At 39.4% G+C, this 22988-nt stretch overlaps 1 protein-coding gene across 7 annotated transcripts in view; it reads left to right on the top strand.

Moving 5' to 3' along the window:
* LEF1 (lymphoid enhancer binding factor 1) overlaps positions 1-22988 on the top strand; it is a 118539-nt gene that overhangs the window by 6353 nt on the left and 89198 nt on the right. The gene's annotated exons all lie outside the window — the stretch shown is intronic.

The raw sequence follows: 22988 nt of genomic DNA, 5'->3' as shown, positions 1-22988 counted from the left end.
AATTTTCAGTTACTTTTCAAAGTTCCAAAAATGCAGTGGCGTTAAAACTGTATGATGCGAATGTATAACCCTGTGAAGAATTTCAGATCTATTACTTGACGATATTTCTCTTGCTGGGAGGTAGAAACCTCACTTACGTAGTAAGAGGGCATCTAAACTGTAACTTGTGTAGTATGTGATTATGAGACATACTGGTGATGGGTATTCCCTGAGAACTGTCCTTCCCGGTAGAGATTTTTACTGCTCCATCAATATATTTACCTTCATTCCACCTCACTCTCCCTCTACCACCTAAATGCCAATGAAAAGCATGGATGTCTGGGCCTTGGGGATTAGAGTTTCAGTCTGCCTGACCCTCCGGAGAGTCAAATTCAGCATCGTAAAAAGGAACCAACCTATATGATCTTTGCCTTATCAGCCCTGTCCTTCTACCAAGTGAAAAAAATCAGTCACAGACATCTGGGGCAAGTACTGCTGTTAATACCTCAGTGAACAGAATCTGGGGTAGAGAAAATTTACCAAAATAACAGAGAGGAATGGCTCATACACATGAGAGTGTTTGTGTTTATCTTGAGTATCCTAACTACTCCATTGTTGAAATGATAGGTATATAAAATATAACTACCTTATGTGGGTGCTGTGATTTAGAATCTATTGTAATTATTTTTCCACAAATTTCAAAAAGATGTTTAACCTTTCAAGCAGGGAATAAGATTTTTCTAATTTTCATATAGTGGTTAAAGTGGTAACACTGGAGATCTTGTGATGATGGTTGTTATAGGAAACGGCGATTTCACATTTTATTTTAAGAGGCTTTTTAAATATTTAATGACAGAAATGTCTGTGTGGTATATATGAATCTCGTACCTAAAAAGTGAACGAACTAATAAAAGTAAATATAGTTTAACATTTGTAGGCCACCCCCAAATAAACGCTTCTGAGTTTTAAAAATTTGTAGCAAGCTTTATGTTTGTTGAACTAAATATGCTAACATATCAGGTATTTTATAGTTGGGCTTCTTGGTCTTGTTGGTTTTTTTCTGAAGAGGGAGGAGAATATGTTTTAGATAAGGAATAACTGAAGATTTCTGTTGCATGCCTTTTTAGAACAACAGATAGCCTTTCTCACAAGCCTAGATTATATTTCTGACTTGGTTTACAATAGAAAAGAGCCACTAAAACAATCTTATACTCTTTGGCTGTGCACAGAGTTCATGCTTAATAAGTATTTGTGTGGGTTCAACTACTTCTCCTTTCAAAACAATTTTTAAAGTCAATATAATAAAATCTATGGGTATTTATAAATGATCCCTAAGCATATTGAAAATTAAGCTTCTCTTCCTCTTTCAACCATCATTTTCTGCCTTAGGTCTCTCTACCTTTTTCTCCTGCTCCTTGGTGTATTAATCACTTTGAAATTTTCATAGAATGGAAGCTGTTTATTGGTGTATGCATTACAATTTTGAGGTCAGTAAGCTGAACAGTCAGACATTGTTTAGGAAAGATTTGTGGCCAGAATAAATGTTGGTAGGTGTATAGAGGAGGAGAGGGGTGTGGTCAGGAAACAGTTACCTTCCCCTGTTATCTGCAGCTTTGCTTTATTCTGTTACATTTTAGGAAATTTTTATTTTAGGCATGTTTTCTTGCAATATTCAGCAGCTCGCATAATTCCAGAAGCTTTTCCATTTTAGCCGCAAGGCTATGTCCAATTTTTTTTTTTTTAAGGTCGGACTGAAGTGAGTTGCAGTCTTTGGGTTTTAATACCTAACAGCTGTTTTTAATGTGTCTGAGACCCAAAACACTTTAACCAGAAGACAGCCTCTCTCCTTCACCCCTAACCACACACACTTCTGCCTTCTTGCTCTCTAACTCTGTCCTTCGCAGGACAAGTGTTTATGTAACTGACAACCACAGTGATAGGTTTTTATCTGAGGTGTCAGGAGCAGGGTGACCATTTGTGTTTAGGCTTAAAGTGGGAGCTGCCCTGAGGCATCCCTGATGCTGGAATTTGCATTACAAACAACTGCTTGTTTACTGCATCTGCTGCCTGCAGGTGTTAGGACTCTGAAAAACATCTGGGGGCCAGGAAGAGCCCCGAAGGCCCCTTCCCCACACAGAGTCTCCATTTGTAGTAACTGCAGGTCACCCAGAGAATACCAGCCCCTGGCAAGTTGCACACAAATGTTTCGGCTGGTAGCTCATCCTAAAAATTCTATATGCTTTTGTTCTTTTTTTTTAGACAAACACTGACATATGTGTACTCGCAGGGTTTTACCTGTGACCTATGTACGTTATTACCTACTCAGGAGAAGCACCTTCACCAATCCAGCTTTTTTCCTTTGGAGGGAAATTTTAACTGGCTAATTATATCCTTCCAAAACTGGACTCCTTAGAGGTGTGTCTGTACCAGAAATCTTGTGAATGGGTGTCTCACAAGAATTTCAAGTAAGAATTCTTAGCTCAGAGATAAAATAGGCATAACAAGAAAGCACCTAAAATGGATAGCACTTTTGGTGTCGGTGTGAGTTCTTAAACCTTGAGTTGTCTTCATAGAGAGAGGAAGACGCAGGAGCCTGTGAAGTACGTCAGAGCAAAGGCCCTGATGAGTGTATTAAAAGCATACATACCTCCAAGCCTTTCTTTCTCTGAGTGTTATTTATGAAAATCCCTGTAGGCCAGTGGTAAAGGTTCAAGTGTAAAGAAAAAAACCGTTCATAGCCCCGTGCTTGGGGCCCTGGCACTGCTGTGCCTGAACTCCCTGTGAGCAGTGAGCCTGACTGGCTTTCACACAGTGAAAGTTCCCACTGGCCTGTGCACGGGGGTTATTCATCTTAGGTGTCACACTCCCATTTGTCCCTCACACAGCCCAAATGTTTAACACCTCTGACGAGAAATGAGAAACATCTCATTTCTCTTCAGCTGCTCAGGGGAGGGAAAACCTGCGGGCTAAGTGCAGGAAGCTGCAGCAAACTTACAGCTGGGTTGTGTCAACCGCAGTAGTACCTGGCCCCCATAGTGCCGCTGACGACATGCGCTTGTTTCTGTGTGACCTTTTTGAGGATGGATTTCTAGGTGGGAAAGGAAGATGTTTGTGTTTGCATTTCATCTTTCTTTCCTTATTTTTTAGTAGGCATTGCTATTAAAATGTTTCAGGGTTTCTTTTTCGTTATGTTGAACAACTCTTTTGTGTGAGCTCTATTGTATGGTTTTTACCTGCAGGGAATCAACACTGGGCTTTCTGACTGACAGAATTATAGCTGTTATCACATTGTCTTCACCCCCACCCCCGTTTATATTTGCTTACGAACACCTAAAATTTGATTTTTGTCTTTGCTGACACCTGGAATTAAGGAACCAAGGTGGATATGTCTAATCAGTAAGCTTTCACTTAAATCACTGCATAGATTTGAAAATAATCACAGAAAAGATTAATTCAAGGGTAGAGGAGACTATGGCTTGTATTTTGAGCACAATTTCCAAGGCAGAGTGTCTTTTTACTGCAAGGAGCTACTTAATTTGACTTACTGATAAATTATTTTTAATTTTCTAATCTAAGCTGTATACATTTTGAAGCTAAGTGTATCAAACTTTCCTCTTTACCTCAAGTGCAGTAGAAGTTGAGTTTTAGAAAGTGTATTCTGTCTCAAATTTGAATGTGGATGTCAGGAGAACGTGTGGGAAAATTTCTCAGAGCTCCCAGTCTCTTCTGTTTGATTCATTCTTAATTGCACTGCTACAGAGTTGGGAAGGGCTCACAGAAAGAATAATTGGGCGCACTATTGCCATTCTCCCTTCAGGTGTCTTAGATATTTTAGGGCCAACAGTTTGCTTATTCTGGCGTCCCAGGGGGCCACACTGCACGGGGCCCCTCAGGCTGAAGTTGCATTTGTGTGACAGGTGCAACAAGAGGGTGATCCTTATTCAGATGTGTTTTGTTGAAATGACCCTAGAAATTTCTTGTTTATCCATAAAAACATGAGAACAACCCAGTTTCACTAAAACAAGGCCATTGAGCCAACCTGCAGAAAAGCTTCCTCTTTGAAGTACCCCGTCCCTACTCCCATTCAGGTCCTGACTTGCTCTCATCAACCCCATTATTTTGATCTAGTCTCTCTCTTGTGGTCAAAGACTCATGTGTGATTTAAGAGAACAGAGAGAGGATCTCACAAATGGGTCTATCTGGACTTCAACTTGTAGCCTCACAATTATACTTCTGTAATATTAACTGAGAACATTTGTATAGCTCTTGAGTCTTGTTGTTTTTTTGTTTTGTTTTTAAGTAATCCCATTAGTTCTTTAGGTAGAACCATTTTTGGTTTATGTGACTGACTTTTTTAAGCAATCAGATCGTTCCATTCCTCTCTGACTCCTTTTGTTCTGCATTTACGTATTACAGACATGATTAGAATTTTTATATGACTGGTTTCCCATTGTTTTTTTGATAGACTTAGGGTTTAAAGATGAAATTTGCCAGCACTGTCTGTGAGCCAGCAGAAAAGTGCATCTGTTTTGTTTCTGGGCATAGTAGAGCTCAGTGTTACATGGGTGCTGCTGTCCTGAGACTGAAGGTTTTTAAAAAGAGGATAATCATTTAAAACTTGTATCTTCAAAGTTATTACTTAACTGGTGATGCCAAACTGAGCCAGTCTGCGGAAAGCTAATACTGTAACAATCAAGAGAAGTAGTAATGTCCCAATGGGTCCTTACTCATTTGGAAAAGGCAGTCATTGGACTTTATTTAAGTAATTTGAAAATGTGCTTTAGATTCATGATCACTTTTTAAATATTGTGACCTTATGTAGTCACAGTCTAGGAACTGTAGACTCTGCTATAAGCTCTGAAGTCATTTTAGGCAAATAAATGAGCTAATCTCTAAGACTTGGAGGTGCAAAGCCAGAAAATGACCTAGATACTGACCATATAAGACTAGGTGGTGAGGTTTGAAATGCACCGAAGAGGAGAATGGGGTGTTGAGCATAGACAGTGAACAGGGATTGCTAATCCAGAGATTTTGATAATGTAGCCAATCTAGCCTGGACTGTTTGTGGACTATTAACTGAGGCTGAGAGGTTGACAGTACATTTGGACGTAATACCCACTCTAGCTAAACCTCTAAACTTGCTGAAATTATCTATTTGCTATATGTAGACCACTTACAAAGCTCTCTGAGGAATGGTACTCGCCTGCCTTCAATGTGTAGGGGGAAATTTGCAAGAGTATTACAGAGCAAACCAGTTTTGGTTACCTGTCCCCTTTCCCCATCTGACTGAGACTATGACTGGCAGAGATGTTGCAAGACAGAGGGCCTAGAAATGTGTTTTATTTTTGCAGCAAACTAGGGGCAAGTAGACTCTAAAAAATGTTTGCTTATTGACCATTGTTTCTAGCTATGCTCACAAATAATCTTATATGGGACTTAACAGTTTTGTAGAATCAAGTTTTGAGCTTCATCATAATAATGTGTTGTTGATGTTATGCTCACTTTAAAAAAGAGACCTGTTGCTACTTTATTCATCATAGATAAAGGTTGAATAAGGGGTGGGTGGAGGGAAGGCTCTATAATATAAAAAGAGCAATGGCTGTAGTGTAGCTTTAATGTTCTTTTACTGTTATTGTCAGCTTCTGGATGAAACCGTTACCAAGTTAAAATTTTAGAAGCTGACATTCTAAGATATTTTTATAAGTCCTTTTTTTTTTTAATCCTGAAAAATTTTGCAGTGAAACCAGTCAACTGTTGGTGATAGTTGATCATCTAATCAATTGATCCGAGACTGCTGATGAATTATGAGATAGTTACATTCAGCCAAGCACAGAATAGACATTTCAGTAGATTTGCTGAATAAAGAACATACCAGAAATTTTTCGTGTATGTTTTTTTGATATTTCCAAAAGATCTCTCTTTATCAAACCAAGTGCTAGGTAAAAAGCAGAATCTGACAGTGTCTGCTAAATAATCCTTAGTATTTTAGTATTTTACCTTCTCTGTAGCATCGATGAAAAAAAAAAGAGCATTAAACCAGTGTCTTTTGTGAGGAAGTCAAAGTTGCTTTTTATAGAAGGTTAAGTTTTCAAATAACAGCTAAAAGCAGTCAGTTCCAGAACTCACTGAGAGAGGAAAAGAATGGGAATGGACTCTCCTATGGGAACTGATCATAAGAAGTACTTATCTCTTACTTAGGTTCTAGAAGCCTAATTGAAGAAGAGGAGATGATCAAAATGCTTTTTTTCAGAAGGGTGCTTGAGATGGAAATATAATAGTAATAAAAAGAAAACCATCTTCAATTATATTTTAGTATCATATGGTTAATGCTTTTCAATTCATTTTTATTCTTTCCCAGGTAGAAAGGACATTTTTTTCAATAACACTTGAGATATTTTCAGATACTAAAAAATTCTTTTTAAAAAAAAGTATTTGTGTTCTTTTCAGATGCATGTGGCAGCATCAGTGCCAACTTTTCTAGGCCAGTTTGTGTTGTAAATTGATTCTATCCTTCTTCAATGTAGAGAAGAAAATTTTTGAGTCTTTGTTAGGTAGAAGTAAGCAGTCCCCTATGAAGGCTGAGCCTGGTACCAATTCTGTCTCTCTTCCCTAAGAGCCTTGGGAAGATATTTAACCTCTGTCAGCCTTTGTTTTTGCATTTGCAAATTGTCATATTAGTATCTGGCTTCCCTACCTTAAATGGTTAGTGTGAAATTCAAATGGCACAAAGTCTGGGAAAACACTCAGTTTTCCAGCTAAGGGAGCAAAGCACGAGTCACAGATGGTGTAAGCCGGTGCCCTGGTCCCTACCTGGTGGGAATTCTGCAGCCACGACAGGTGCTTGGCTGTAGCCAGGAAGTAAATAAGAAAGGGAAGAAAGTTTTGGTTCTTACTATGCCACCAAGCTAACCTGGAATTTGAACACTGAATGAAGGCCTTACATTAACCTTTAGAAGATATTTGCATAAATAAAAATTTAGGGAATTGTCATTATGTCCCTTACGGAGGTGGCTTTCTTCTCTTGGGATCCATGTTCTCTCCTAATTATTAGGATTTTCCTCTGCAGCACCATAATCTTCTAAGGGTATGAGATGTATGAGGGAACAGATTTCTAAGTTTCTTATTTGTTAAAAATCTCATATCTTTGTAGTATTTCTTATGAATTTTTCAGATAACTCTTAAAAACTCCTTGGGTAGGAGTAAGAATACATTTTTGGTTAGGAGACTTTTTTCCCCTTAATCCTTTAGGAGCTGGGTTTGTTCTCCCCACTGCAAAAATTAGAGAGAGAAACTCACAAGAGCCACGTGAATGTGAAGGACACCAGGCAAGTTATTTTTTCCTCATTTGAATTTTCCTCTAACTTAAACCTTTCTAGCTCTCCCAGCACCTAAAAGTATAGGGTCCAAGGAGATAAGTTGGCCGGGCAGCAAAGAGAAATCAATGTTTTTCTAGCCTCACGGAAAATCCCAGCTTCCATCCTTTCAAGACTTCTTTTTCAATAAAACCCAATGAGTGCTAAATATATTTCAGCATGGAGTCAGCTTTTTTGGTACAGAGTTCTTTCATTTTAAACACTATGTATTACTCCTTGTACTAATTGTGATCACATATCATTTTGGTGCGCTTGTTCAGATGGCCTGGATAAAGGGAAGAGGTACTATAATCTTATCTCAGGTATGTTAGGCCTTGCCTTGCTTGACTACCAGCATTTTGGGTTTTTAAAGTTCAGAACAAACCCAAAGTACCAAAGTGAAAATATGTTTACTATAGTTGGGCTAATCAGTTAGCTAGCCGGCAAGATTAGGAAAAGAATTAAGTCTTCTAAACATTGTTTAAATTGGTTTTTGTTTATTTTTATGTGTATACTAAAATATTTAATTTAAAACTGAAGAGTTTGTTTTTTTGAAAGGAAAAACAATCACCTTTTTTTATAAGGTAATTGTGCCAGGTACTGTTCTAGGCAGTTTACATGGTTATCTTGTTTTATTTAATCCTAACTGAAAACTGTGGGTAGAGGTTATAATCTCCATATTAAAGATAAGGGCCCATCCTCAGGGGCAGCAGTAACCTGTTTCAATTTAATAAGTTGTAGAGTCAGTGCCCTTCCTTAAGGTCTAAAAACTTGTTTATTTTCATTAATAATAGCAACCATATTTGCATTTCAGAATATAAAACACTTTTTAATGAATCATAATAATGATTAAAATGTAAAACAGAAAAGCAGTTATTATTTTGATAATTTTGTTGGACATTTCTTTTCAATAATACTTAACTATTTTTATGAAAATAGAAAATATAATTCATTAAAAATCAATACATGTTCACTAGAAAAATTAGAAAACTCTGACAAGCAAAAGGAATAACAAATATTAAATTCCCAGGATCCCACTTTCAGAGATGATCAGTCTTAAAACTTGCTTGTGGCCCTTAGACCTCTTCCTATGAACATGTAGAAATGTACATAAACAAATACAAAATATATTATAATTCATGGCAATGAGAACATAATATCCCATTTTGTAACTTGCTTCCCCCCACACACCAGTATTATGGTGGCTATCTTTTTTTACCCTTCTGAAACATCATTTTTAGTGATTATCTAATCAGTCTTTTGGTAGATATTCAGATGGTATTACCTTTTTCCCCTGCCTTAAGCAATACTGTGATAAAATGCATATTTTCTAACTAAACCTTTACACAAATTTTATTTTGTTGGAAAATAAATTGCTAGAAATAGGATTGTAGCATCAAAGGCAGTGCACGTTTTTAAGTTGGGTTAACTGAACATTGCAAATTAACCTTAAAGTACATTTATATAAAGTCACTATTTAAAGTATGTTCAAGTTTGGTTGTGGTTGGTCTTTTGAGGCTGATCATTTTCATGCTTTCTTCCAGTCAAGAATAAGTCCAGCAATAGTCAAGAGGCCGGACAGATGGAGAGCAGAGTATCAGATGAATTATTTTATTTTATTTTTTTAAAAAAGATTTTTATTGGGGAATCGGGGGGATGGGAACAGTGCTGGGGAATTGGGGGGAGGGGAACAGACAAGTTGCTGTCATTTTGTTCTTCAGTCTAGTTGTGGAGGACGTTGCTTCACTGGCCCAAGTTGGCACCGTCATTGTGCTCATCCCAGCCGAGGCAGATCAGTCGCCGGCTTCCGGACTGCCGTTCACTGCGGCTGCTGGCCGCTCACACTGGCTGCTGGCTACACACGGTAGTGTCACTGGCCCTCATATGTGGGATCCGAACCGGGGCCCTCTGGCGTCCCAAGCCAGTTCTTAACCATCGCACCACTCGGCCGGCCCCTCAGCTGAATTATTAATAAGGCTGTATTGGAAGTTGTGGCTTGAACCACGACTTGAATTTGGACCTCCCCAAATTGAACATACCACTAAGCTATAGGCCTCCTCCACAGAGGCAGGGGTTCACCTTCTGTAGAACTGGGGATGAGAACAAACCCATGCTTGGGCAAGCTGGCCCCAAGAAGAGAGAACCAAGGAGTCAGTCTGTCCTTGCCCAGTTTCTTCTCCCAGTCACCAGACATGAGAGAGAAAAAGGTGACTGCCACTGCCAAGAGAGCAGAAATTCCACCTGCATTGGCCAAGCTAAGGAGGCGGCGAGAAGGAGAGGCTGGTTATCTCCTGAGTCCTCATCCTTGATCATATCCATCAGCCTGGGGGCCGGGGCAGTGATGCTAACACAACCCGCACGTATGACAGGAGTTGCTGTAGAGCCCTGACGCTGGAGTCAGCTCTAGACCGTGGTGCTCTGTTACTGACTTAGTTGTGTGTTCTTCAGCCAGTGACTTACTCTCTCTGAACCCTGGTTTCATCACCTGTAACATAGATTGCCACCTTTTCTATTTGTGAAAGTATACAGCGCTCTGTATGAGTAGCAGTGTTCCTGGAAGGGGGACCGACTGCAGCCAGATTACTTGTGTTCTTGTTTAAGAGGCAGATACCTGGGCCCCTGTGCAAATGTCCTGAACCAAAAACTGCTGGCAGGTTATGCATGTGTACTTTTGTTAACAAGTTACTGTATTGATTCTTACCTGAAGGAAGGTTTGGAGAAACACTGACCTAGTAGATGCTCAGTAACCAAGCGGAGATTCAGAGAAGCTAAGTGACTTGCACAAAGCCTCACACCAAAAAAGCAGTGGAACTTGGACTCGAAGTCGGGTGCTTTGGCCCCCGGAGCTCAGTTTTCTCTCCGCTCAGCCCTGTCCAGCCCTACCCCTCATTGAGACCACTGGTGCTCTGTTCATTTCTAGTCAGGCTTCAGGAAGTTTCCTCCCCGAGCGTTCTCCTCCACTGACCACAGAATAAAACCCACATTTGTTGCCAAAACTTACCACAGCCTGGACCATATACCTTTCAAGGCTTGCCTCTTCACCGCCCTACCCTGCAGTTTACGATTCAATGCATTTCCAGGCCTGCACCCTGAACCCTTTCCCAGACCCCTGCCTCCCTGAAATGCCTTGTCTGCACAACCTAGTTCATCCTTAAAGGTCCAGGCTGAATGATGCCCCCTCCAGGAAGCTCCTTCTGATTTCACCACCAGTTAAAACTGGTGGGTTTTCATAGGGCCTTCATAACTCTGTTACCATGTCTTATAGTGGTTTGTGTCACATCTGTATTTCTCACTAGTTGTTAGTTCCTTTAAAAGAGAGAGCATGTCTTACGCATCTCAGTTGCCCAGAACTCGTTACACTGCCCTGCACAGAGCAGGTTACTCACAAGATGTCTGTGGAATAAATACAGCAGAAATTATAAAACTTCACAAATGCAGGGCAGTAACACCAGATATCAATCCATATTTAAGTGGAGACTCTTAAAAACGTATAAATTCATACAGAATCTGAAAGCTGAAATTGAGCTTAGAAATTATCTGAGCATTAAATATAGAGTCTATGGACTTGGCATTAGCCATTAGTATTGAGCACTTAGTACTTGCCAGGAACTATTCTGAGCACTTTATTTGTATTGGCTCATTTGATCCTCACAATAACCTGACAATATCCTTAATACCCCTATTTCACAGATGAGAAGACTGAGGCATAAAGAAGGTTGAGAAACTGAGGCACAGGGGTCACAGAAAGGGATAAGGGCCACTGTGAAACAGACCAAGAAATGGAAGGTCAGAGGAAGTAGGTAGCTTTCTTGGATCACACAGCCAGTTGAGTACGGCATGGGGCCTACTGCAGGGTTCTTTCTGCAGCTGTAATTTCCTTTTTTTAAAGATTTTATTGGGGAATTGGGGGAGGGGAACAGCGTTGGGGAATCGGGGGAAGGGAAACAGACAAGTTGCTGTCCTTTTGTTCTTCAGTCTAGTTGTGGAGGATGTCGCTTCAGTGGCCCATGTTGGTATTATCATTGTGCTCTTCCCTGGGTGAGGCAGTCACTCGCCAGCCATTGGACGGCCGCTCATGGCGGCTCATAGTAGCTCACGTCGGCTGCCGGCTGCTCAACGGTAGCTCATGGCAGCCCACTGCAGCTTCATTGCAGCCTAAGCTGTTGCTGGTGACTCACGGCAGCCCAGCTCCAGGTCGAGCTGTTGTTCACCATCTTCGCTATAGAGGGTGCAGTGTCACTGGCCTTCATGTGGGATCCGAACCGGGGCCCTGCTGCTCAGAGCTGGTGTCCCAAGCCAACTCTTAACCAGCGTGCCACTCGGCTGGCCCTGCAGCTGTAATTTCTTATTGCCATCCCTGCCATTGGCACACAGAAGATGCTAGATGATTTTGATTGTTGAATCAGTGACTTTTTCATCAGTAAGATGTAATTGATTCTTAACTTATAGGGGTTCTGTGAGTATAAAATGAGTAGTATATGAAATTATAAATTTCTTTATTGATTTTTGGTAGTAATAGCTGCTGTGCTAGTGGAGAACATGGACTCAAAGGCAACCAGTTAGATGCAGGGGGAGGGAGATGTATGAAAAACGGTGGAAGTTCCAGCCTGATGATCAGGGAACAGTATTAGTGGAAATAATGAACTTAGAAACAGGAGCAAGTTTTAGGACAGCCATTCATGAGTTGGGCTTAAGGATTATCCTATGTTTTCTCTTTTATGCTAAGAAAACAAAACAAAACAAAAAAATTAACCAGTATGTGGAACTACATATTTTACATTATGGACATCTTTTTGGTCCATGATTTTAAATGCCTCGCCAAATCACCTTAACTTGCCTCTCAAGCTGGTTGGAAGCCTGACCAAAAGCCTCTGTATGATACCGGGAAATAGAACTGCATAGTGCCCAGAGGTGAGGAGAGCATTAGTATTAATATAGTAGAATGTACTATTTAATAAATGCACTTTACATGCATTTTCTTATCAAATACCCTCTATAACACTGTGGCATGAATACTACATGTCTTCACATGTTTCCAATAAAGAAACTGAGGCACAGAAGTTGATTGCTATAGTCCCAGAGTTTAGCGAGTGGTAGGATTTAGATTCAAAGCCAGGCATCCCTGAGTCAGGAGCCAGGACCCAATTCACGACTAGTTTTTCCTCGAAAGGGTGTTGAGAAGAATCCTTAGTCATTGTCAGTAAACTGCTTTGTGGATTAAAAGCATCTGTTATGCTGGTGTTTTACCAAACGATGTAAACAGTTCAACTTTACTGGTGGCTTAGTAACAGGTTCTAATTCAACACACAGCCATGTAATTGCTCAATGTGTTCTTGAAAATTCCCAGGAAGCATTTGTCCTTGGGTGTATCAGGCGCATTTTGATAAATGTCTAATTTTTATGGGAATTTCCACTGCTCACTTCTAGAGACCCAGTGTCCCCAAGTCTTAAGGACTGAATAGATTAACCAAATAGCTGTGTGGCCAAAGGTTTTGTGATTCTTGGGTTCTCTTTGGTAAATGATGTTGCCTCCTTATTCCATGAGAACAGAGCATTTACAGGCAAAAATCTCTGCCAAGGAGTGTTCTTTGCACAATAAGCAATTAAAATGTGGTATGAGCTTTCTTGTTTAGAGCTGTTGGTGGTGACTTTCGTGGTATCCTGATCTTAGGTTAAGTAAGAGAAATAAGTTTAGGATTAACTGGAATTGTGATCATTCCTGAGAAGTTACAACAGTGGATTTCCTTCAAAAAGCGAAGGAACTTTTCTTGTTAAGGAGATACTAAGAGAATAGTCCTCATTCTCTCAAAAGGAAATGTCTTTTTTGTTGTTGTCGTTGTGGTTGGTTGATTGGTTGGTTGGTTTTTTAAAAGTAATAATTTTTTTAAAAGTTGGGAAAACCCATTGAAGAACAGAAAAAAATAAAAAGTACCTGTATTTCTACCATTCAGATATAATGGTTTCATTTATACACACACACACACACACACGCACACACATATTTTCAGATGTTCTTTCTGCATCCATACTTCCAAGCATTTTTATAAATGGGTTCATAAGATTAGTGGTTTATTATAATCTTTTTAAAATTAAAATATTGTGTGCTCATGTTTCCAGGTGAATAAATATAGGTCTGTATCATCAATTGTACTGGCTGGCTACTATCCAGTTATAAGAGTATTTGAATTTATTGATTTTATCTTCAATTATGGATATTATTTTGTTGCTTGGTTTAAACAATGCTAAAATGAAACCCTGTTAAAAGTACATATTTATAATCTTTTTTATAAGGTATATAGATTTATATGGCTGTCCTAGTTGATGATTTTATAGAAATTTATTTAAATAGATTATAAGTAGGTATTTTACATATTTATGTTTGTGTTTTGCATATTTATGGTTATGTGCCTTTCTTGTTCATATCTTGATTTATGACAGCTGTTTATATATAATGTATATTCACTGTTTCGATCAACTATTCTTGAAATAATGGTTCAAAACTATTCTACACCAAAATTATGATTATTTTTTTTTCTTTCTTAACGACAGTTGAGATCTACCTGCTGGTTGTTGTGTAAGCAGTTAGCTACTTAATACAAGAAAATGCTTTTCAGCGTTAGCTTGGCTTGTTTCTTATATTTTATTTCAGGAGAGAAGGTGCTAATGCAGCTCTTTTCACCCTTGTAAGATCATACAGTAACCAGCAAAGAAATCTTACTCCATTTCATTAACCAGAAGAAGATATCTGTTGTTGTAGGTGTTGCTGAACAAACCCTGAAGTTTAGGGTTAAACAAGTTTCCTGATAGAATGAAGACAAACACCAGACAATGTTTATTTCAGGAATTATTTCTCATTCATCCCATAAATATTCATTGAAGGTACTTACCTTGAAAATCATTGTGCTGAGCCCCACTGTGGATGTATGACACTGAAGACAGAGTCACCACCCTCAAGAAGCTTACAGTTCAGTAAGGGAGAGACTGTGCAAACACCCACAGCTTAACACAGAGTGAGGGGGAGCCGCTTCACTAGCACAGACCTGGGGGCAGGGTGGGCAAAGGTGAGACAGGTCTCCCTGGAGCAGTGCAGCCTATTACCATAGTTCCACAAGGCTGTAGTCTTTATAATGTGCCATTCTTTCTTTACCTGCTTTCAGTTCAGTGTGGCCCATTTAAAGTATGGTAGAGAGTATTTGGTTTACTTGTTTAAAAACGGTTGTGTAGATAGCTCTGTTTGGTTGGGTGAGGAAAGTTGCCTAATAAATACTTTATTTTTATTGAAAGGTCACTCATATTAAGTAACCTAAGACTATTTAAGAAAAGAACTCAGACCTATTAATAGGGCATTTTATTTTATTTATTTGTTTAAAAAATACAGTTCGTTAACACATCTATCATAACACATTTTAAACGACCAAGTTTATAAGTGACGGCTACCAAGTGAACTGATGGGTAGAGTTGACCCTCTTCTGTTGTATGTTGCTGGTGCTGTGTCACTTATTTCATTAGCACAGCCACCAGAAACCTTGGCTGGTAAGACATTTGCTCTATGTACTCTGTAAACACATTTTAAATAGTTATTGTCAGACTGGACAACAATTAGCATTAAGCAACCAGAATCTGATGAAGGTAGATACGTTTCAATTTATTTATAATATACAGTGTGGAGTGGCTAGGAGCACGTGTCCTGAACCTGGACTGCCTGAGCCCAAATCCAGGATCAGCCATTGGCTATGTGCCTAATGGGAAACTTACTTTTACCTTTCTGCTTCTGTTTCTTTACTCACAAACAGTTTGAAAAATTTCATGATCGTTGGAAACACAGCAGGAAACGGCTGCTTTGCAAATCATGTGACTTAGTCATGCTATATAGGAAATATGTGGTCAGTACCTGTGGCAGGGAATCACTGCCTGCCAGGAATAAGATGCCAAGATAGATCTGTGAGTTGCAGGCCTGAGGATGTTTGCTTTTGTGTCTTAAATGCCATTTATCAAATACTTCTAAGCTAAAAGCTAAGTTAAATAAAGCAAGATCGTATTAACTAGATTTTATGAGGGGCTCTTATGTAGCTAATTGGGGAAATTAGTCAAAAATTAAAATTTTCAAAAAGACATATTTCCTCCCAAGATGTCTGGTTATCTGGAAAGAATAGGAGTCTCTGTGTAGTGGCATGAGAAATGTGACATTTAACCTACAAATGAGAAAACAGTTTATAATTCAGGGATGTTTACTTTTTGTTTATTATTTTAATAGTTTTTGCATGAATTCAATAATGTCTATGCAATGTGAAGTTTAAAAATACTTGGCTACCGGAAGAAAAACACATTTTTAAAGACCTTGTTTTGTTTTGTTTTGTTTTTAAGTTCTATTGTTCATTTCATGGTGGAGGGAAAAATACTGACATGGAGTTAGCAGAGTCATTCACTGACTACGTGTCTTTGAACAAGTCCCTAACTTCTTCACCCTTAGTTTTTTTACCTGGAACCTGGTAACAACAAATCGTTGTTGCGTGGACTAAGGGAGGCACTGCCATAGCAGTGTGCTTGTTTAAAAGCCCCTGGGCTTCTTGGTACCAGGCCTCAGAGCCAGGTCTGAGAATGAAACAGTGGTGTTTCTCTTGTTGTCTTACCACTACTGCAAGCATCAGAATTGACCTTGGTACTTTGGCAAAGGAGGTCTTTTACTCTAGGGGTAAACAGGGTAGAAAAGTGACCCAGCACTGCTTTTGCTTGGCTCTTGGAGGGCATCTTGTTCATTAGTAACTTTCTGGGGGCACCAGAAGTGCAAACTTATACCAAGTAAGATCTGGACATCTGACTTGAATAGTTCCATTGAGTTGAGTTACTTACAATAAAGGTCTGTCTTCAGAGAACCAGCCCATCCCTATTTTCTGCTCTCCTCCTCTTCTCATACCTCAGTATATTCCTAGAATTCCTTGTCTATGGTTCCCATCCAGATGCTGCATTTTCATGAAAAAATACTCATTGTTTTAAAGTCACCAGGTAGTTCCCTGGACAAGGATTACGCCACACAGTAGTTTTACTCAAGGAGATGACATCCAGGAGGGTTCCCCTTCTGGCGTTTTTTTTTCTTTTTGTTTTAATTAGATGAGGAGGAATTTATTCACATACTCATTCAGCAAACATTTATTCAGTGGTTACTTATTTTTAAAATAACTTTATTGAGATATAATTCACATACCATGCAGCTCACTCATTTAAAGTGTATAGTTTAATGGTTTTTAGTATTTTCACAGATGTGTACAACCATCATCACAGTGATTTTTAAAACATTTTCATCACGTCAGAGAGTAATCTCACACCCTTTAGCTATCATCCCCTTATCTCCTGATTCCTTCACTCCTCAACTCCAGGTCTAAGGAACCACTCAACTATTTTTTGTCTCAATAGATTTCTCTGTTTGGGACATTTTACAAGAACGGAATCATAATATATGGTCGTTGGTGACTGGCTTGTTTCATTTAGCATATTTTCAAGTTTCATCCATGTTGTAGCATGTGTCACTATCTCATTCCTTTTTCCCTCTGGGTTTTCATAGCTGTACCTTGCCTCCCAAAGGTTAGACCTTCTCCCTGATGCAGATAAATAGCAGTATAGTGAGAAAAGGAGTTGGTTTAGTCTATTTTGGGAGGAAGGAAAATCAAAATCAATTGATAACTTCAGATATGTCAGTCAGTGGTAAGAATTTTTTTGACTCCAGGTTCCTATCAGTTAAAAGTTTTGACCACTGTATAATTATGTATGAGTTATATGCTGGAATTGCATAATTATCTAATAACTCAGATTACAGTCTACACTGAGAGCAATTGTTTATGGTCATTGATAGAAGCTGCAAATTCTTATTTCAAATACAATTGATAATTTCTAATTATTTTGGTCAGTTTCTTGTCAGATCTCATTATAGATTTTAGCTCTAATGCAAGCTTTTATAGAGCTGGTATTAGTAGTAGGATAACAGTTAGCTTTGCCATTTTCTTGATGTTTGCTTGTGCTTGAATTGTTAGCACTTTCTTCAATCCACTTGGCATTCTCGCCCATCTGACATACAGAGCAAATGGGGGCCCCAGTGACAATCTGTATGTTAAATATTTCTGTAAAGCTTGCAATTTTAGTGTAAAAATATGTATTGATGGTTTAGTGTTTTCTTCCTGAAACTCAATGGACGGTGCTGTATACTCTTTGTGTAGCACATTATAACTCACTGCTGTACATTGTTGGGGAAGGTAAAGGGGGAACTATATACCTGTTTGTCCCAGTGAAATGCTTCTGACAGCCTGACTGCTGTGTGTTTCATATGAAGGTATTTTTATGAGACCAGCAGATTGTGCAGCACTCATGACAATACTTCTGTTTTTGACTGGTCCTGTCAGGTGTTTGCTATGTAGGTTACTTGTGAATTGCTCAGAATCACCTGGGTTTGCTGCACACAGGCTAAATGGGCTGAGGCTGTGTGTGACCCTGGTGTGGCCCAGCTAAATTACATCATTTGAGGTTGTGCTTCACGCTGACCTTGTGGTGTCTCCTGCTCGCCCTTGTGTAGCCCTGCCCTCTAGCCACTGTGTGGGGACCTGCTGCCCTTCCCTCCCCTAGATTAGAATGTCTGTGTGAGGGTGTTTGCCATTTTAAACCAAAAATGTCGTGCTGGGTGTGCAAGTGATGAAATTTCTCGAAAAGAAAGCCCTATGCTATCTGAGACAGTTTTTCAGTTTTTTATGAGCATGTTGAAAATTGGGCAGTGTCCAAATCTTGACATATTCTTGTGGCTCTTGATGGCAGAACTCTTTGCAAGTCCCCAGAGGGATTTGCCTGATAAAGAGCTGGTCGTTTGACTTGGAGAAGGCAGGGGGGCGGTTTCAAATCGCCTCTGAGTATAAGACTGCTTCTTTCACGCAAGTTTGTGACCAGCTTTGTTCTTCACTGAAGAAGTATCTGAAGGAAATGGGCTTAAATTGTTGAAAGAATTTAGGTTGGAAGAATTACTTCCAAGGGAGGGATTAATAAACACTGGAATGGTATATCAGAGGAAAGCATGGAATCTGATTATTTAAAGGTTTTAAGAATAAATGTTTTTTTTGTACGAAGCGATTGAAATGCCTCACCTGGAGGGATCCCAGCCCGTGGGCGGTGCCTGTTCCTCCTGTTCCTCACCCATCTTGCCTCTCCCGCTCTTCACCTCTGAGGCAGTTTTCTTTTCTTTTCAGTAAGCAACATACACCCCCTCCAGATCCTCCAGGAGATTATATTCCTTCCTGGAGGAAAAAATAAATAGGCCAGCATACAGATTATGCTATATAACGAGTCTCCTGTGTATTATTACAGTGTTGTCACCTCAGTTCTCAATTATGGCAGCGTTTGCTGAGGGGCAGTCTTAGGAGTGTGTGAAGCCCAGAGGCTGCTGAGATCCCGTGAGCGTCAGTGTCTCTGCTCAGCCGCCGTGGTGTTTTCTCTCAAGGGTGGTGGCTGAGCACACCTTACGAGCTATTCAGGTGACTAAAATTCTAAATTCAGGTTCCTCTGAGGAGAGCTTGGAAGAATGTTGGACTCCTTGGAAAGTCGAGGACAAGTGGAAGGCGTGTGTGTGAGCAAGGGGCCTGGGTTCCATCAGCCTGCACTGACTTCTCCTTAGGTATGAGTGAGAGGCCTGGGATGCTTCCGGTGGCCATTGTGCCCCTGGAGAACCACAAAAGCAATGGTTATTTTGCCTGGTAATCTGAAATTAGATTGGGGCCTTGGGATGTGGAAAATGTGATAAGCTTACTAGGAATGCAACCTAGAGAAAAATATTTGATAACTGGAACTTATTTCTGGCATTTTCTGAAAATGGTAAAATTAAGGAAAGACAGCATTTTTCCAAGAGAAGAAGATCTAGACTTTGAAATGTTATAATTCATATTTTTTTTGGTATTGCAATTCTGAATTCATGTAGTTTGTACCCCTTCCTCCAAAACAATAAACAAACTCCGAATAAAACAAACATTAAAACTGAACCTAGGAAACTGAGGTAGGCAGTCTGTTAAAATAAGTTTTCCAGCTCACAGTTTCAGACAAATTTTTCAAAGAAAATTTATAGTTGGGTACCTTACAACCAGGCCTGTTGATTCAGAATCCTATCAACAAAGGCAGCTTTTGTTCACCAATTACTCGCTGTTTCAGAACTAAGAGATTTTGGACAAAATGAAAAGAGGCAAGTTATTTTCTAGTCATTTCTTCAATGTCAGTAAGTTTCAGAACTTCGTAGACTGGAAAAGTAAAAGACTGATGCTTCATTTACTAGTATCTACAGAAACAATTTTAAATCTTTGCAAAAAGGGCACTTTAATAAATGAGATGCGTTTCATTCTTTAAAAATTCTTCTGCTTTCCCACTCTCTCCATCCTAAAGCCTTGTCATTTATTACATTTGGAGTGTCTGGTTAGAGCTACATATATTCATTGGTCAGACATTTTCAAAAATAGCAATTTGAGTACTGGAATTGGAATATTAGAGGGTTTTCTCATAGAGTGGGAGTGGAGATTACTGGGCATACAGAGCACTGTATGTCACCCTAAAGATGTAATATAATGATTTATGGGTGACCTTATTTTCTGTGTTGATTTAAAATGTAGTAATGGATTATTTGCCCAATGTGCTTAATAATAACGACCAAGGTGCCTTAATTTTTTAAAAATAATCAGAAATACCTTCACTCTTATTTGCTATTTTAAGAAAGAGTATAATGCTGGGGTTGATATACTTTGGTAATTGTATCCTTAAGAATTTTTCTGCCCGGTTTGTTAGCTTCAGGTTTTGATTCAAGTGTCAGGGTATGATAGATTTGTGCCTGTGTATCTGGAGTTGTCATCGAAAACCTCCTTTGACTTTTTGTTCTTCCTCTCCTGTTAATAAGGAATCATACATTTACAATTTCCCAAATAGCCTGTGATTTATCGCAAATGCAAATTTCAGCTCTACTTAACTGATTGGAAAGGGAGCAGGTGGTGGTGGGGGGGGGCAGGTTCTTGAGCAGCTGCTCCGGTTCACCTGGCATCAGGTGTCTGCAGAGTCTTCCGACCGAATCCATGTGAGAGTCCCTTTCCCAATTGGAATCACTTAGCCCATCGTTTTCGTTTTACCCTCTAGGCTTGAAAAAGTGTGTATTTATCCATCAGTTCATTTTGTGTGGTCTGAGTTATAAAAATGCCCCTGCTGGTTTTTCCATATGAAAAACATGTTTTTCATTTGTGGAAACTTATATAATTTTTTTTTGCTGGCTTTCTTTTGTGCTGCTTTAAATTAAAAGCAAATGTACTTCCCTCCCCTTCGTTCTTGCTTCCCTCCCCCCATCTTTGCATGTTCCAATTACAGAGTTGTGAAAATAAGTCATCTTTCAGCTTTTGTTACTTTAAAACAGCTATCGGTGATGTCAGAGTCAATACTAAAAGCATTAAGAATGCTGGCTGAATGTAATGCAGCTGCAATCCAACATGATGCTGGAAATGGGGTTGAGAGCATAAAGGCTTTCCATATTCCCAGGGCGCACAACTGCTCGCGGCCTTGGCTTTGATCTCTTCAAAGGCTGCTGCCTCCTCCTAGATGGAGAGACTTGGCTGCCACTCGCTTGCATTGAAAAAAGGCAGAGGTCTCTATTGAGGCAGAAATCAATCACTGTGCAGAAACAATTATGTGTAATTCAACCATCATGAAAACAGGACGAGATTACGGGTTTGTTACCTGAGTGACTGTGTGGAGACGGGGAGCAGAGAACACTGGAGTCCTGCTGACATGCCACATCTCGATGACAATTATAGACATATGAATGATGTGGCAGGCGGGGGAGGCACGATGACAAATGCTGGTCACGCTGTCCAGCAGAGCAGAAAATGAGGTTACAATTGGGAGATAATGTTTGCATATGTAACCATATTTCAGCAAGCTGAACAACTTCAGGGAACAGACCCTCAAAAACTCTTGTGGGTATTTGTATGTATATATACTAGCATATGAATGAAGGTAAAAGTCATCCTAATAATTTGAGAATTATACTGGAAGAGAGAAAGACATTGAAGCTCGTGTTACTATGGATACATTTGCTAATTTGGAGTGTATACTCCTGACTCCAAACTCTGAAAACACAACCAAGTTTCTAACCTGTCTGTCTTTGAACATTTTCTGGTTCAACATATTTGTTTTGAATTTGTTAATCTGCCTCAAGAAAGCATTAATTTTTTTTCATCTTTTATTTAAGCCGTTTGGGGAAATGATTTTGTCAGGTGTACTATCATCCGTTGTCTTCAAAGGTTATTTTTCTAAAGCAACCTTCTGAAATGCATTTCTTTTCATTGTGAATAAAAGCAGGGCCTTTTTTTCTAGGTAGGAAGTAACTTTCTTGCTTTAAGTAGAAGTATATTTAATCTCAGAGCTCTGGCACACACAGCTATCGAGGCATGTATTTTTATTTTAACTTGCTCTTGTCACCTAACAAAGGTGTAGGAGTAACATCACACTTTGCCAGCCAGCCTGGGTAAGGGTTGGGGAGTGTTGGGGGGAAGACAAAATAAGATGAAAACCTAGATAGCTGATTATAAAATGGCATTGCTGCCTCTCAGCTTGCTACCCGGGCCCCGGGTTTACCTTTTATGCTGCTCCAGCTTAGACATCAGAGGCGTGAGAGCTGCTTTGAGTTACAGATCTTCAAACAATAAGTCAAAACAAAAAATCAATCCCCTCCGGTCCCTGGGTGCAGTTATCGAAAGATAAAAGAGAAAAATAAAGTTATGCTAAAGCAGATAGAGGAAAGGAGCAGATATGCCAAGGAAACTCGGAGGACAAGTGCAGAGTTGAAGTGGGCCTCGTGTGAGCCAACATCAATGAATTTTTATCTTATCAAAAAGTTTTAGGGTTGCCAGTTCTTTTCAAACTGGATCCACTCTGCTCCAGGGCTGCCTGGAGCATTGGCTCCAATAAAGATGCTTTCCCTCCCTCCCTTTTAAACATAACCACATAGGAATTAGATTGCATTTCACTCAAGGTATAAAACTTGCCACAGACTTCAACACAAATTAGGGGTTTCAATAATCCCTTGATATTTTGAATATAAATTGAGGTGAGTTTTTTTTATGTTTATTGAAAGCTGTAGATTTACATGAAAAGTAAGGCAAATCTCTATGGTGTGTGTGCTTTCTTCGAGCCAAATTTCTAAGGAGAGCTGGAAAGCCCCTTGAATTCTTTTTGAGGTAAGAAATCTGTGTTTTTCCTGTTTCTTGTGGGTAATGTCAGATATTTTTGGAGATTAAGTATCTATCTGAAGCGTTTTGGTACATGAACCAGTGTGTATTTTTGTGAATCCAAGTTACAGTAAAAAAACCAAATTTTTTTAAGGCTGATATTTTCAGATATTCTTATAGAATAGTGAACCTGTTGCTCACTGATTTTATAGCTGTAAACATTTCTGAGATTATTCAAGATGGACTTCCTTCCCTAGCTTTCCTAATGGTCTTTCATAAAATGGCCGTTCACATTTCACTCTGCTCCTTCCCTTGATTTCTCTCCATTTTCCTCACGGAGACAGTAGTGTACCTGCACTTCTGTCGGGGAGCCAGCTCTGCATCTATCTCCCTGGCTCCCATGGAGCCCAGTCTTCCCTTTGCTGGGTAATCA

Source organism: Hipposideros armiger, unplaced genomic scaffold (assembly GCF_001890085.2).
Source record: "Hipposideros armiger isolate ML-2016 unplaced genomic scaffold, ASM189008v1 scaffold_26, whole genome shotgun sequence".
NCBI lineage: Eukaryota > Metazoa > Chordata > Mammalia > Chiroptera > Hipposideridae > Hipposideros > Hipposideros armiger.
The sequence above is the reverse complement of the archived record's forward strand: the minus strand, read 5'-3'. Positions and strand labels throughout refer to the sequence as shown.